Genomic DNA, 15,415 nt, shown 5'->3' with positions numbered 1-15,415 from the left:
CTCATATCTGGTGTAACATTAGTGTAATTTTTTTTAAAAAAAAACTTTTACATCAGTCTGCTAGTGTAATCTAATTTCTGTTGCCAGGCCAGCCTGCCACTGCCAGCCTATGTGTCAGGCTCACAGCGTATACTGTGCCTACTTGCTCAGTGCCACCACCAGTCATATCTGGTGTAACAGTAGTGTACATTTTTTTAAAAAACTTTTACATCAGTCTGCTAGTGTAATCGAATAGCAGTTGCCTGCCTGCCACTGCCAGCCTGTGTGTCAGGCTCACAGCATATACTGTGCCTACTTGCTCAGTGTCACCACTCATATCTGGTGTAACATTAGTGTAAATTTAAAAAAAAACGTTTACATCAGTCTGCTAGTGTAATCTAATTTCAGTTGCCAGGCCAGCCTGCCACTGCTAGTCTGTGTGTCAGGCTCACAGCATATACTGTGCTTACTTGCTCAGTACCACCACTCATATCTGGTGTAACATTAGTGTAAATTTAAAAAAAAGAACTTTTACATCAGTCTGCTAGTGTAATCTAATTTCAGTTGCCAGGCCAGCCTGCCACTGCCAGCCTGTGTGTCAGGCTCACAGCACGTACTGTGCCTACTTGCTCAGTGCCACCAGTCATATCTGGTGTAACATTAGTGTAAATTTAAAAAAAAAAAAACTTTTACATCAGTCTGCTATTGTAATCTAATTTCAGTTGCCAGGCCAGCCTGCCACTGCCAGCCTGTGTGTCAGGCTCACAGCATATACTGTGCCTACTTGCTCAGTGCCACCACTCATATCTGGTGTAACATTAGTTTAATTTTTTTTTTTTTAAATTTCACATCAGTCTGCTAGTGTAATCTAATTTCAGTTGCCAGGCCAGCCTGCCACTGCCAGCCTGTGTGTCAGGCTCACAGCATATACTGTGCCTACTAGCTCAGTGCCACCACCAGTCATATCTGGTGTAACAGTAGTGTATTTTTTTTTAAAAAAAATGTTTACATCAGTCTGCTAGTGTAATCTAATAGCAGTTGCCTGCCTGCCACTGCCAACCTGTGTGTCTGGCTCACAGCATATACTGTGCCTACTTGCTCAGTGCCACCACTCATATCTGGTGTAACATTAGTGTAATTTTTTTTTAATAAACTTTTACATCAGTCTGCTAGTGTAATCTAATTTCAGTTGCCAGGCCAGCCTGCCACTGCCAGCCTGTGTGTCAGGCTCACAGCATATACTGTGCCTACTTGCTCAGTGCCACCACCAGTCATATCTGGTGTAACAGTAGTGTATATTTTTTTAAAAAACTTTTACATCAGTCTGCTAGTGTAATCTAATAGCAGTTGCCTGCCTGCCACTGCCAGCCTGTGTGTCAGGCTCACAGCATATACTGTGCCTACTTGCTCAGTGTCGCCACTCATATCTGGTGTAATATTAGTGTAAATTTAAAAAAAAAAACATTTACATCAGTCTGCTAGTGTAATCTAATTTCAGTTGCCAGGCCAGCCTACCACTGCCAGCCTGTGTGTCAGGCTCACAGCATATACTGTGCCTACTTGCTCAGTGTCACCACTCATATCTGATGTAAAATTAGTGTAAATTAAAAATAAAAAACTTTTACATCAGTCTGCTAGTGTAATCTAATTTCAGTTGCCAGGCCAGCCTGCCACTGCCAGCCTGTGTGTCAGGCTCACATCATATACTGTGCCTACTTGCTCAGTGCCACCACCAGTCATATCTGGTGTAACAGTAGTGTATATTTTTTTAAAAAAACTTTTACATAAGTCTGCTAGTGTAATCTAATATCAGTTGCCTGCCTGCCACTGCCAGCCTGTGTGTCAGGCTCACAGCATATGCTGTGCCTACTTGCTCAGTGTCACCACTCATATCTGGTGTAACATTAGTGTAAATTTAAAAAAAAAAAACCTTTCCATCAGTCTGCTAGTGTAATCTAATTTCAGTTGCCAGGCCAGCCTGCCACTGCCAGCCTGTGTGTCAGGCTCACAGCATATACTGTGCCTACTTGCTCAGTGTCACCACTCATATCTGGTGTAACATTAGTGTAAATTAAAAAAAAAAACTTTTACATCAGTCTGCTAGTGTAATCTAATTTCAGTTGCCAGGCCAGCCTGCCACTGCCAGCCTGTGTGTCAGGCTCACAGCATGTACTGTGCCTACTTGCTCAGTGCCACCAGTCATATCTGGTGTAACATTAGTGTAATTTTTTTTTTAAAAAAAACTTTTACATCAGTCTGCTAGTGTAATCTAATTGCAGTTGCCTGCCTGCCAGTGTGTGTGCCAGGTCCACTTGCCAACTAGTGCCACCAATCATATTTGTTATAACAGTTGTGTAAATATTTAAAAAAAAAAACTTTTTTGACTGTGAAACATCAGTATGCTAGTGTAATCTATTTGCAGTTGCCTGCCTGCCAGCGTGTGTGCCAGGCCCACTTGCCAACTAGTGCCACCAATCATATTTGTTATAACAGAAGTGTACATATTTTTTTAAAAAAAACTTTTTTGACTGTGAAACATCAGTCTGCTAGTGTAATCTAATTGCAGTTGCCTGCCTGCCAGCGTGTGTGCCAGGCCCACTTGCCAACTAGTGCCACCAATCATATTTGTTATAACAGTAGTGTAAATATTTTTTAAAAAAACTTTTTTGACTGTGAAACATCAGTCTGCTAGTGTAATCTAATTGCAGTTTCCTGCCTGCCAACGTGTGTGCCAGGCCCGCTTGCCAACTAGTGCCACCAATCATATTTGTTATAACAGTAGTGTAAAAAATTAAAAAAAATTTTTTTGACTGTGAAACATCAGTCTGCTAGTGTAATCTAATTGCAGTTGCCTGCCTGCCAGCGTGTGTGCCAGGCCCACTTTCCAACTAGTGCCACCAATCATATTTGTTATAACAGTAGTGTAAATATTTTTTAAGAAAACTTTTTTGACTGTGAAACATCAGTCTGCTAGTGTAATCTAATTGCAGTTTCCTGCCTGCCAACGTGTGTGCCAGGCCCGCTTGCCAACTAGTGCCACCAATCATATTTGTTATAACAGCAGTGTCAAAATTTTAAAAAAAATTTTTTGACTGTGAAACATCAGTCTGCTAGTGTAATCTAATTGCAGTTGCCTGCCTGCCAGCGTGTCTGCCAGGCCCACTTGCCAAGTTAGTGGCACCACTCATATTTGTTGTAACAGTAGTGTAAATATTTAAAAAAAAAACGGTTTTGACTGAAACGTCAGTCTGCTAGTGTAATCTTATTGCAGTTGCCTGCCTGCCTGCCAGCGTGTGTGCCAGGCCCACTTGCCAAGTTAGTGGCACCACTCATATTTGTTGTAACAGTAGTGTAAATATTTAAAAAAAACTTTTTTGACTGTGAAACATCAGTCTGCTAGTGTAATCTATTTTCAGTTGCCTGCCTGCCAGCGTGTGTGCCAGGCCCACTTGCCAACTAGTGCCACCAATCATATTTGTTATAACAGTAGTGTAAATATTTTAAAAAAACTTTTTTGACTGTGAAACATCAGTCTGCTAGTGTAATCTAATTGCAGTTGCCTGCCTGCCAGCGTGTTTGCCAGGCCCACTTGCCAACTAATGCCACCAATCATATTTGTTATAACAGTAGTGTAAATATTTTAAAAAAACTTTTTTGACTGTGAAACATCAGTCTGCTAGTGTAATCTTATTGCAGTTGCCTGCCTGCCTGCCAGCGTGTGTGCCAGGCCCACTCATATTTGTTGTAACAGTTGTGTAAATATTTTAAAAAAAACTTTTTTGACTGTGAAACATCAGTATGCTAGTGTAATCTAATTGCAGTTGCCTGCCTGCCAGCGTGTGTGCCAGGCCCACTTGCCAACTAGTGCCACCAATCATATTTGTTATAAAAGTAGTGTAAATATTTAAAAAAAAAAACTTTTTGACTGTGAAACATCAGTTTGCTAGTGTAATCTAATTGCAGTTGCCTGCCTGCCAGCGTGTGTGCCAGGCCCACTTGCCAACTAGTGCCACGAATCATATTTGTTATAACAGTAGTGTAAATATTTTTTAAAAAAACTTTTTTGACTGTGAAACAATAGTCTGCTAGTGTAATCTAATTGCAGTTTCCTGCCTGCCAACGTGTGTGCCACGCCCACTTGCCAACTAGTGCCACCAATCATATTTGTTATAACAGTAGTGTAAAAATTAAAAAAAAAAACTTTTTTGACTGTGAAACATCAGTCTGCTAGTGTAATCTAATTGCAGTTGCCTGCCTGCCAGCGTGTGTGCCAGGCCCACTTGCCAACTAGTGCCGCCAATCATATTTGTTATAACAGTAGTGTAAATATTTTTAAAAAAAACTTTTTTGACTGTGAAACATCAGTCTGCTAGTGTAATCTAATTGCAGTTTCCTGCCTGCCAACGTGTGTGCCAGGCCCGCTTGCCAACTAGTGCCACCAATCATATTTGTTATAACAGTAGTGTAAAAAATTTAAAAAAATTTTTTTGACTGTGAAACATCAGTCTGCTAGTGTAATCTAATTGCAGTTGCCTGCCTGCCAGCGTGTGTGCCAGGCCCACTTGCCAACTAGTGCCACCAATCATATTTGTTATAACAGTAGTGTAAATATTTTTTTAAAAAACTTTTTTGACTGTGAAACATCAGTCTGCTAGTGTAATCTAATTGCAGTTTCCTGCCTGCCAACGTGTGTGCCAGGCCCGCTTGCCAACTAGTGCCACCAATCATATTTTTTATAACAGCAGTGTCAAAATTTAAAAAAAAAATTTTTGACTGTGAAACATCAGTCTGCTAGTGTAATCTAATTGCAGTTGCCTGCCTGCCAGCGTGTCTGCCAGGCCCACTTGCCAAGTTAGTGGCACCACTCATATTTGTTGTAACAGTAGTGTAAATATTTAAAAAAAAACGTTTTTGACTGAAACGTCAGTCTGCTAGTGTAATCTTATTGCAGTTGCCTGCCTGCCTGCCAGCGTGTGTGCCAGGCCCACTTGCCAAGTTAGTGGCACCACTCATATTTGTTGTAACAGTAGTGTAAATATTTAAAAAAAACTTTTTTGACTGTGAAACATCAGTCTGCTAGTGTAATCTATTTTCAGTTGCCTGCCTGCCAGCGTGTGTGCCAGGCCCACTTGCCAACTAGTGCCACCAATCATATTTGTTATAACAGTAGTGTAAATATTTTAAAAAAAACTTTTTTGACTGTGAAACATCAGTCTGCTAGTGTAATCTAATTGCAGTTGCCTGCCTGCCAGCGTGTGTGCCAGGCCCACTTGCCAACTAATACCACCAATCATATTTGTTATAACAGTAGTGTAAATATTTTAAAAAAACTTTTTTGACTGTGAAACATCAGTCTGCTAGTGTAATCTTATTGCAGTTGCCTGCCTGCCTGCCTGCCAGCGTGTGTGCCAGGCCCACTCATATTTGTTGTAACAGTTGTGTAAATATTTTAAAAAAAACTTTTTTGACTGTGAAACATCAGTATGCTAGTGTAATCTAATTGCAGTTGCCTGCCTGCCAACGTGTGTGCCAGGCCCACTTGCCAACTAGTGCCACCAATCATATTTGTTATAACAGTAGTGTAAATATTTAAAAAAAAAAAAATTTTGACTGTGAAACATCAGTTTGCTAGTGTAATCTAATTGCAGTTGCCTGTCTGCCAGCGTGTGTGCCAGGCCCACTTGCCAACTAGTGCCACGAATCATATTTGTTATAACAGTAGTGTAAATATTTTTTAAAAAAACTTTTTTGACTGTGAAACAATAGTCTGCTAGTGTAATCTAATTGCAGTTTCCTGCCTGCCAACGTGTGTGCCACGCCCACTTGCCAACTAGTGCCACCAATCATATTTGTTATAACAGTAGTGTAAAAATTAAAAAAAAAAACTTTTTTGACTGTGAAACATCAGTCTGCTAGTGTAATCTAATTGCAGTTGCCTGCCTGCCAGCGTGTGTGCCAGGCCCACTTGCCAAGTTAGTGGCACCACTCATATTTGTTGTAACAGTAGTGTTAATATTTTAAAAAAACTTTTTTGACTGTGAAACATCAGTCTGCTATTGTAATCTATTTTCAGTTGCTTGCCTGCCAGCGTGTATGCCAGGCCCACTTGCCAACTAGTGCCACCAATCATATTTGTTATAACAGTAGTGTAAATATTTAAAAAAAAACTTTTTTGACTGTGAGACATCAGTCTGCTAGTGTAATCTAATTGCAGTTGCCTGCCTGCCTGCCAGCGTGTGTGCCAGGCCCACTTGCCAACTAGTGCCACCAATCATATTTGTTATAACAGTAGTGTAAATATTTTTTTTAAAAAACTTTTTTGACTGTGAAACATCAGTCTGCTTTTTTGTGTCAGACTCACAGCGTATACTGTGCCCACTTGCCCAGTGCCACCACTCATATCTTGTTTAATAGTAGTGTAAGTGTACATTTAAAAAAATAAACTTTTTGGATTGTGAAACATCAGTCTGCTTTTTTGTGTCAGGCTCACAGCGTATACTGTCACTGTGCCCACTTGCCCAGTGGCACCACTCATATTTTGTTTAATAGTAGTGTAAGTCTACATTTAAAAAAAAAATGACAGGCAGAGGCAGGCCACCCGAAGGTGCCGTCGTGGTCATGGTGCTGTGATTCCCTTTGGCCATAGAATAATGCCCAGTGTTAGGCCACGTACCATGAACACGAAAAGTTCTGATGAAATAGTTGACTTTATAACACAGGACACCCAATCTTCTACAGCTTCCGCTTAGCTTCGGGCACCTCTCAAGTGACCAGTGCCACTCGCCCGCCTGCCGCCACCACCAACACTAGCACCACAGCCGCTTCACTTGATCTGTCAGAGGAGTTATTGACACATCAGTTGGAAGAAATGAGTGATGCGCAACCATCATTGACAGAGGATGTAGATAACAGTGATATGTCTCTGTCAGGCAGCATTACAGACATGGACGTACGGTGTGATGATGATGATGATGTTGTACCCACTGCTGCTTCCTTTGTTGATTTGTCAGATACAAGTGAAGCGGTTAATGATGATGCGTCCGTGGATGTCACGTGGGTGCCCGCTACAAGAGAAGAAGAAGAGGGGGAAAGTTCAGATGGGGAGACAGAGAGGAGGAGGAGGAGACGAGTTGGAAGCAGGGGAAGGTCGTTGCAGGGAGATAGTGGCACAGTCAGACAGAATGCATCAGCACCCGGGGTCAGCCAGACAGCACGCCAATCAACGCATGCTGTTTCCACCACCAGAATGCCGTCATCGCAGAGCTCAGCAGTGTGGCTTGTTTTTGTGTGTCTGCCTCTGACAACAGCGATGCCATTTGCAACCTGTGCCAAAAGAAACTGAGTCGTGGGAAGTCCAACACCCACCTAGGTATAACTGCTTTGTGAAGGCACATGATCTCACATCACAAATGACGATGGGATGAACACATGAGTAGAAGCAGCACACAAACTCAAAGCCGCCATCCTCCACCTGGTCCAGCATCTTCAGCCACGTCAACCACTGCTGTACTCCTTGCCCCCTCTCAACCATCCGCCACTCAGTCTCTCTTCCATAGCAGTTCCTGGTCATCTGCCCACAGTCAGTTGTCTGTCAAAGACATGTTTGAGCGTAAGAAGCCAATGTCCCAATGTCACCCCTTGCCCGGCATCTGACAGCTGGCTTGTCTGAACTCTTAGCCCGCCATCTTTTACCATACAAGCTGGTGGAGTCTGAGGCTTTCCAAAAATTTGTATCTATTGGGACACCGCAGTGGAAGGTACCCGGACGAATTTTCTTTTCACAAAAGGCAATCCCCAACCTGTACTCGATTGTGCAAAAGGATGTAATGGCATGCCTGGCACACAGCGTTGGGGCAAGGGTCCATCTGACCACTGAGAGCTGGTCTGCAAAGCATGGTCAGGGCAGGTAAATCACCTACACTGCGGATTGGGTAAACCTGCTGATGGCTGACAAGCATGGAATGCGTGGCTCTGCAGAGGAGTTGGTGACACCGCTTCGACTTGCAGGCAGGCCTGCTGCTACCTCCTCTACTCCTCCTACTCCATCCTCTTCCATAACTTCTTCCTTGGCTGAGTCCTCTTCTGCTGCTGAGTCTTGCTCCACATCAACGGCAACCCCCCAGCTCCCCAGGTACTATTCAACATCCGGATACGGCAGTGTCACATCATCTTGGGGTTGACTTGCCTGAAAGCAGAGAGTCACACCGCTCCAGCACTCCTGTCCACCCTGAACCCACAGGTGGATCAGTGACTGACTCTACACCAACTGGAGATTGGCAAAGTTGTTTCTGACAATGGAAGTAATTTGGTGGCGGCATTGAAATTGGGCACATGTGTGTAATCTGATTGTACAACGCTTTTTGCATAAGTACCCAGGCTTACAGGACGTCCTGAAGCAGGCCAGGAAGGTGTGTGGCCATTTCAGGCATTCCTACATGGCCATGGCGCACTTGTCAGATATCCAGCGGCGAAACAACCTGCCAGTGAGGCGCTTGATTTGCGACAGCGCGTTGGAATTCAACACTCTAATGTTCGACCGCCTGCTCCAACAAGAAAAAGCTGTTAACGAGTATTTGTATGACCGGGGTGCTAGGACAGCCTCTGGGGAGCTGGGGATTTTTTTGCCACGTTACTGGACCCTCATGCGCAATGCCTGTAGGCTCATGCATTCTTTTGAGGAGGTGACAAACCTAGTCAGTTGCACCGAAGGCACCATCAGCGACATGATATCATTTGTTTTCATCCTGGAGCATGCCCTGCGAAGAGTGCTGGATCAGGCCGTAGATGAGCGTGAAGAGGAAGAGGAAGAGTTGTGGTCTCCATCACCACCAGAAACAGCCTTATCAGCATCGCTTGCTGGACCAGCGGCAACGCAGGAAGAGGATTGTGAGGAAGAGGAGTCAGAGGAGGAATGTGGCTTTGAGGAGGAGGAGGAAGACCAAGCACAACAGGCATCCCAGGGTGCTCATTGTTGTCACCTATCTGGTACCCATGGTGTTGTACGTGGCTGGGGGGAAGAAGATACCTTCAGTGAGATCAGTGAGGATGAGGAAGGGGACATGAGTAGCTCGGCATCCAACCTTGTGCAAATGGGGTCTTTCATGCTGTCGTGCCTGTTGAGGGACACTCGTATAAAAAAGCTGAAGGAGAATGAACTGTACTGGGTGTCCTCGCTACTAGACCCCCGGTATAAGCATAAAGTGACTGAAATGTTACCAATTTCCCGCAAGTCGGAAAGGATGGAGCAGTTCAAAAATAAATTAAAAACTATGCTTTACACAGCGTAAAAGGGTGATGTCACAGCACAATGGGAATCTAACAGGGGAAGAGATGAAAGTAATCCTCCTCCTCCCATGACAACACCAGCAAGGACAGGACGCTTTCCAGACGTGTTGTTGATGGAGGACATGTGGACCTTTTTAACTCCTATGCATCGCCACAGCCCTTCGGGATCTAGCCTCAGAGAACGACTCAACCGACAGGTAGCAGACTACTGAGCATTAACTGCAGATCTCAACACTCTGAGGAGCGATGAACCCCTTGACTACTGGGTGTGCAGGCTTGACCTGTGGCCTGAGCTATCCCAATTTGCAATCGAACTTCTGGCCTGCCCCGCTTCAAGTGTCCTGTCATAAAGGACCTTCAGTGCAGCAGGAGGTATTGTCACTAAGAAGAGAAGTCGCCTAGGTCAAAAAAGTCTTGATTATCTCACCTTTATTAAAATGAATGAGGGATGGATCCTGAAGGGACTGACATTGGGCGATACATTTGAGTAAAAAAGGCCTGATGAGATGAGCTGCCTTGGGCTAAAAATGGTCCTCACGCTGCTGTATTTTATCTTTGAATGCCAGATGACTTGCGTGAATTATCCGCCAACAACTAGGGTTCAAGCCGCAATGTTTTAGGGCACTTTCTAACTGTCAAACAAATATTAATTTTTCTGGCCGCTGCTACAGCAGCGGCTGCAACAATACCTAATTTTTCAGGCATGTGTACATGCCTAATTTCTCTGGCCACTGGTGCTGCACTGTGGCTTCAAAAGCCACACCAAAAATAAGGCACATAACAGGGATTAAACTGCTAAGAATAGTACTACTTAACACACCACTCATATCTGGTGGCACAGTAGATTGCACGCGCAGTGCCCCAAATTTGAAGTAGGAGGACCGACCAAGCATCTTTTTCCATCTCCCGGTTCCTAACAATTATCTCCGGGTTCCTAAAAACGATGCCATACCTGTACTTGATTGTGCAAAAGGAAGTCATGGCACATGGGGTCTTTCATGCTGTCATGCCTGTTGAGGGTCGGGGACCCTCGTATAAAAAGGCTGAAGGAGAACGACCTCTACTGGGTTTTCAAGCATCTTTTTCCATCTCCCGGATCCTAACAATTGTCTCCGGGTTCCTAAAATTGATGCCATACCTGTACTCGATTGTGCAAAAGGAAGTCATGGCATATGGGGTCTTTCATGCTGTCGTGCCTTTTGAGGGTCGGGGACCCTCGTATAAAAAGGATGAAGGAGAACGACCTGTACTGGGTGTCCAAGCATCTTTTTCCATCTCCCGGTTCCTAACAATTATCTCCGGGTTCCTAAAATCGATGCCATACCTGTATTCGATTGTGCAAAAGAAAGTCATGGCATATGGGGTCTTTCATGCTGTCATGCCTGTTGAGGGTCGGGGACCCTCGTATAAAAAGGCTGAAGGAGAACGACCTTTACTGGGTGTCCAAGCATCTTTTTCCATCTCCCGGTTCCTAACAATTATCTCCGGGTTCCAAAAATCGATGCCATACCTGTACTCGATTGTGCAAAAGGAAGTCATGGCATATGGGGTCTTTCATGCTGTCGTGCCTGTTGAGGGTCGGGGACCCTCATATAAAAAGGCTGGAGAATGACCTGTACTGGGTGTCCAAGCATCTTTTTCAATCTCCCGGTTCCTAACAATTATCTCCGGGTTCCTAAATTTGATGCCATACCTGTACTCGATTGTGCAAAAGGGACCCTCGTATAAAAAGGCTGAAGGAGAACGACCTGTACTGGGTGTCCAAGCATCTTTTTGCATCTCCCGGTTCCTAAAAATTATCTCTGGGTTCCTAAAATTGATGCCATACCTGTACTTGATTGTGCAAAAGGAAGTCATGGCACATGGGATCTTTCATGCTGTGGTGCCTGTTGAGGGTCGGGGACCCTCGTATAAAAAGGCTGAAGGAGAACGACCTGTACTGGGTGTCCAAGCATCTTTTTCCATCTCCCAGTTCCTAACAATTATCTCCGGGTTCCTAAAATCGATGCCATACCTGTACTCGATTGTGCAAAAGGAAGTCATGGCATATGGGGTCTTTCATGCTGTTGTGCCTGTTGAGGGCCGGGGACCCTCGTATAAAAAGGCTGAAGGAGAACGACCTGTACTGGGTGTCCAAGCATCTTTTTCCATCTCCCGGTTCCTAACAATTATCTCCGGGTTCCTAAAATCGATGCCATACCTGTACTCGATTGTGCAAAAGGAAGTAACCTTACCATGGGTCCCAGACCACACGTCTTGTAATTCTCTGTCTGGGAAATTATATATCTATCAAAACTATCTATTTATCTATCAAATCTATCTAACTATCAATCGTATCTATCAAATGTATATTGCATCTATTGATCTATGTAATTCGTATATATCAAATGTATATTGCATCTATTGATCTATGTAATTCGTATCTATCAAATGTATATTGCATCTATTGATCTATGTAATTTGTATCTATCAAATGTATATTGCATCTATTGATCTATGTAATTTGTATCTATCAAATGTATATTGCATCTATTGATCTATGTAATTCGTATCTATCATATGTATATTGCATCTATTGATCTATGTAATTTGTATCTATCAAATGTATATTGCATCTATTGATCTATGTAATTTGTATCCATCAAATGTATATTGCATCTATTGATCTATGGAATTTGTATCTATCAAATGTATATTGCATCTATTAATCTATGTAATCCATGTATCTATCTATCTATCTATCTATCTATCTATCAAATCTATCTATCTCGTGGTTGTGCAAATGGACTGTTTGTGGTTGTTTGCGGTGCGTTACACAGGGAGTTTGGTCTGTCACTGTGAAGCGGGCGTAACCCTTACACTACCTGATCGATACAACATCATACCTGATGTTTTAAAGCACGTTATTCCAAACAATTTAGGAATGTTAGGTGATTTATGCCCTTTATGGATTAAAAACAGACTCTGCATCAACTATGTAATTTTCCATGGGAGTTTTGCCATGGATCCCCCTCCGGCATGCCACAGGCCAGGTTTTAGTCCCCTTGAATGGTTTTAAAGTTCGCCTGCCTATTGAAGTCAATGGCGGTTCGCCCGGTTCGCCGGTTCGCGAACAGTTGCGGAAGTTCGAGTCCGCCGTTCGCTAACCGAAATTTTTAGGTTTGTGACATCACTAACCAGGAACAAGCAGACTCGCAAAACTGGGTTAAGTGTTCGATTCAAGTATCAATCTGTGCCACTGAGTGAGACCATCAACAGCCTCAAGTCAACGAAACCCCTGATCCAGGAAGGCAGTGTAACTGGCCGACTGTCCACCTTGTAGATGCACCTCAACAGTGAACAAGAGCTGCTCAAGCTGACCATTCGTCAGAAGAGGTAAGCCCCCTTCACTCAGCACCCATGGGAGGGGGGTAGGATACAGCCTGGAATCCTTTCACAGCAGAGGCAGTAGTTTATATCACCGACAACCACCTCAATAAGCAGTATAACTTTCAGATGCTGTAATACGCAGCTTAGTGTGATAACATGGCACTACAGTAGTTCCAGCAGCGATGTAAATTTTGCCAATCAGGCCACCCAAGGTCTAAGGGTTTTTTAGTGTGAGACATTCAAATTCTCCGTCAGCAGCTTGCAGGGAAACACAGACCTATCACACACACTCCTCCCCTAGAACCAGAGCATGCAATTTTAAGCAACTTTCTAATATACTCCCATTATTAAATTTTTCTTCGTTCTCTTGGTATCTTTATTTAAAAAAGGAGGAATGTAAGCCTAGGAACCGGACCATTTTTGGTTCAGAACCTGGGTATTGCTTGCTGATTGGTGGCTACATTTAATATCAAATATTAAAAATATATATAAATTATTAAAAATGAATAAAAATACTGTAAAATATATAGAGATATAGATTATTTAGCATATGTTACAGTATGTTTATTCATTTTTAATCATTTCTTTTAAAAAAATTTATAGCTACAATATTTACCTTAATATGCTCTGGAGAGCATGGAGAACATGCTAAGGTAAGTATTAATCACTTTTATAAAAAGGAAACAAATGAATACTGATGATTTTCATCAGTATTTTTTATTTTTTTTATTTTTGTTGGTGCATTCATTTGGAAAAAATTTTTCCATTAAAACAAAATGAAAATCTGATTTTCTTTACAAATGTGCATATAAATACATACTGTACATATGTACACTCATTTATATATAACATATATCTATACATACACATACATATACATATTTAGGCATGTGTATGTATGTATCTCTATGTAAAATCCCTTTGGAACAGGTGAAACGCATTGAGGTCATTGCTGTTTTCTACTTATCTAAGTATTTTTTTAACATATCATTGCTATTACACACTACTATTAAGTGGATTCCTGAATTATGAAATCGGAGATTACACTTTGGGATACACAGTGGTTTTACGTGTTTGATAATCGACTGTCATTCTCCCGGACCAGATTCTGTGAACTGCTTACCTGCTTGTCTGTATTGACTACATGCCGTTTTACCTTGCACATCTTGTAAGTGTGATTCTTTGTTTGCGTTATATCCTTGTTAAATACAACTCAATTTAATCGAGTTTTTGCTCCTTTTGTCTCCCTGTTTTTATGCATATCTCTGTTTGCTGAGACGATCAAGCTCAGCATCATTGGAGCAGCATCTTGGACACCGTACCAACCACTGGGTGACATCACCACCCTTCAGTACCTAGAACCCGCCATTACAAGCCACAATTACGAACTGGACCGATTGGAACGATCATCCTAGCGTATTTTGGGTGATACTATTTGTGCTTGATCCATGATCAAAGACACCTTGGTTGCCGTACTGGCAGTTTAAACATAGTGAGGTACTGTTGTTATTTTCACAATAAGTTATCAGTTTGACAATGTCATATGATCACCACTGGGCCACACTCACTTGCAAATACATTAGAAGCATTCAACATCAGAGACATTCTGTTGGACACTGTGTATACAGTTATATTTACAATTTTCATCTATATTTGCATAGCTAGTACATAGCATTTGTATCGCAATATTACTACTTTCATATTTTAGTTTTGTTGGTATATCAGGGTCCATATGTTTCTGTTCATCTCAGATCAGAGACTTATGTACATATTATTATTGGTCATTAGCACAGATAGTTCTCTTGTGTTTATTTTCTCAGTCTTCTGTCTATTTTTTGCAGCTTCTCACATTCTCTGTGTTTATAACCAATTATCCATATAGGAGATTTGCACATTTAACTATATAAATTGGTAAAATATAGGACTGCATTAACATGAATAGGTATTATGTCTGACACTTTTGGGGAATGTGCTTTGAGACAAAACAGACATAGAGATGTAAATCTATTGAATATAGACCATAACATTTTTACTTCCGTACCATGTGACCCGGAGAGTCTGTTCAAGTCCCTGGAACAACTATTTGAACAGGACACCAAAGATTGGCAGGACATAGTCCTTCTTGACAACTATATTTTGCATAACATTATACCCAGAAGGTTGAGAATGTTTAAACATCCAGCCTTCGAACTTGATGAAGTTGAACATGCCACTGAATGGGAATCAACTTTGCATGAGTTTTCCACAAAATTGATCAAACTTTTGATCAAATATAGAGAACAAAGATTGGATAAGAATAAAAAAAGATATTGAGGAAGCACTTATCCTTAAAATACAACCATTAAAGCTGAGAAGTCAATAAACAGAGACAAGAGTATACAATTTAGTGTCAAGAAATTGGACTCTGAGTTACAGGCTAACAAACATAAGAAACTTATTAGGGACATTGAGGATTTTAAGCAAAATAAAGTGTATACATACAAACAAGAACCCAAACAAATTACACATACTAGAGAGTCCAGCAATCAAGGCATTCAGAGCAATCAAAATCAGAATAAAATTGAGAATACTATAGAACATTCCAATTATAGTTATACTAACTACAAGAGATTTCAGACATTATATATCAGTCCCAGAACTGATGCATACAATAATGAGTTGAAATCTAGGAGAAATTTTCAAACACGTGCCAATCAAACTCAATCTAGATACACATCACCTTATCACCACAATTCTTAAAGATCAGCTTAGAGGGAAACTCTTCCACAGTGGAGAAATCCCC

This window comes from Bombina bombina, chromosome 2 (genome assembly GCF_027579735.1).
Source record: "Bombina bombina isolate aBomBom1 chromosome 2, aBomBom1.pri, whole genome shotgun sequence".
Lineage (NCBI taxonomy): Eukaryota > Metazoa > Chordata > Amphibia > Anura > Bombinatoridae > Bombina > Bombina bombina.
Note: the sequence above shows the minus strand (reverse complement) of the source record.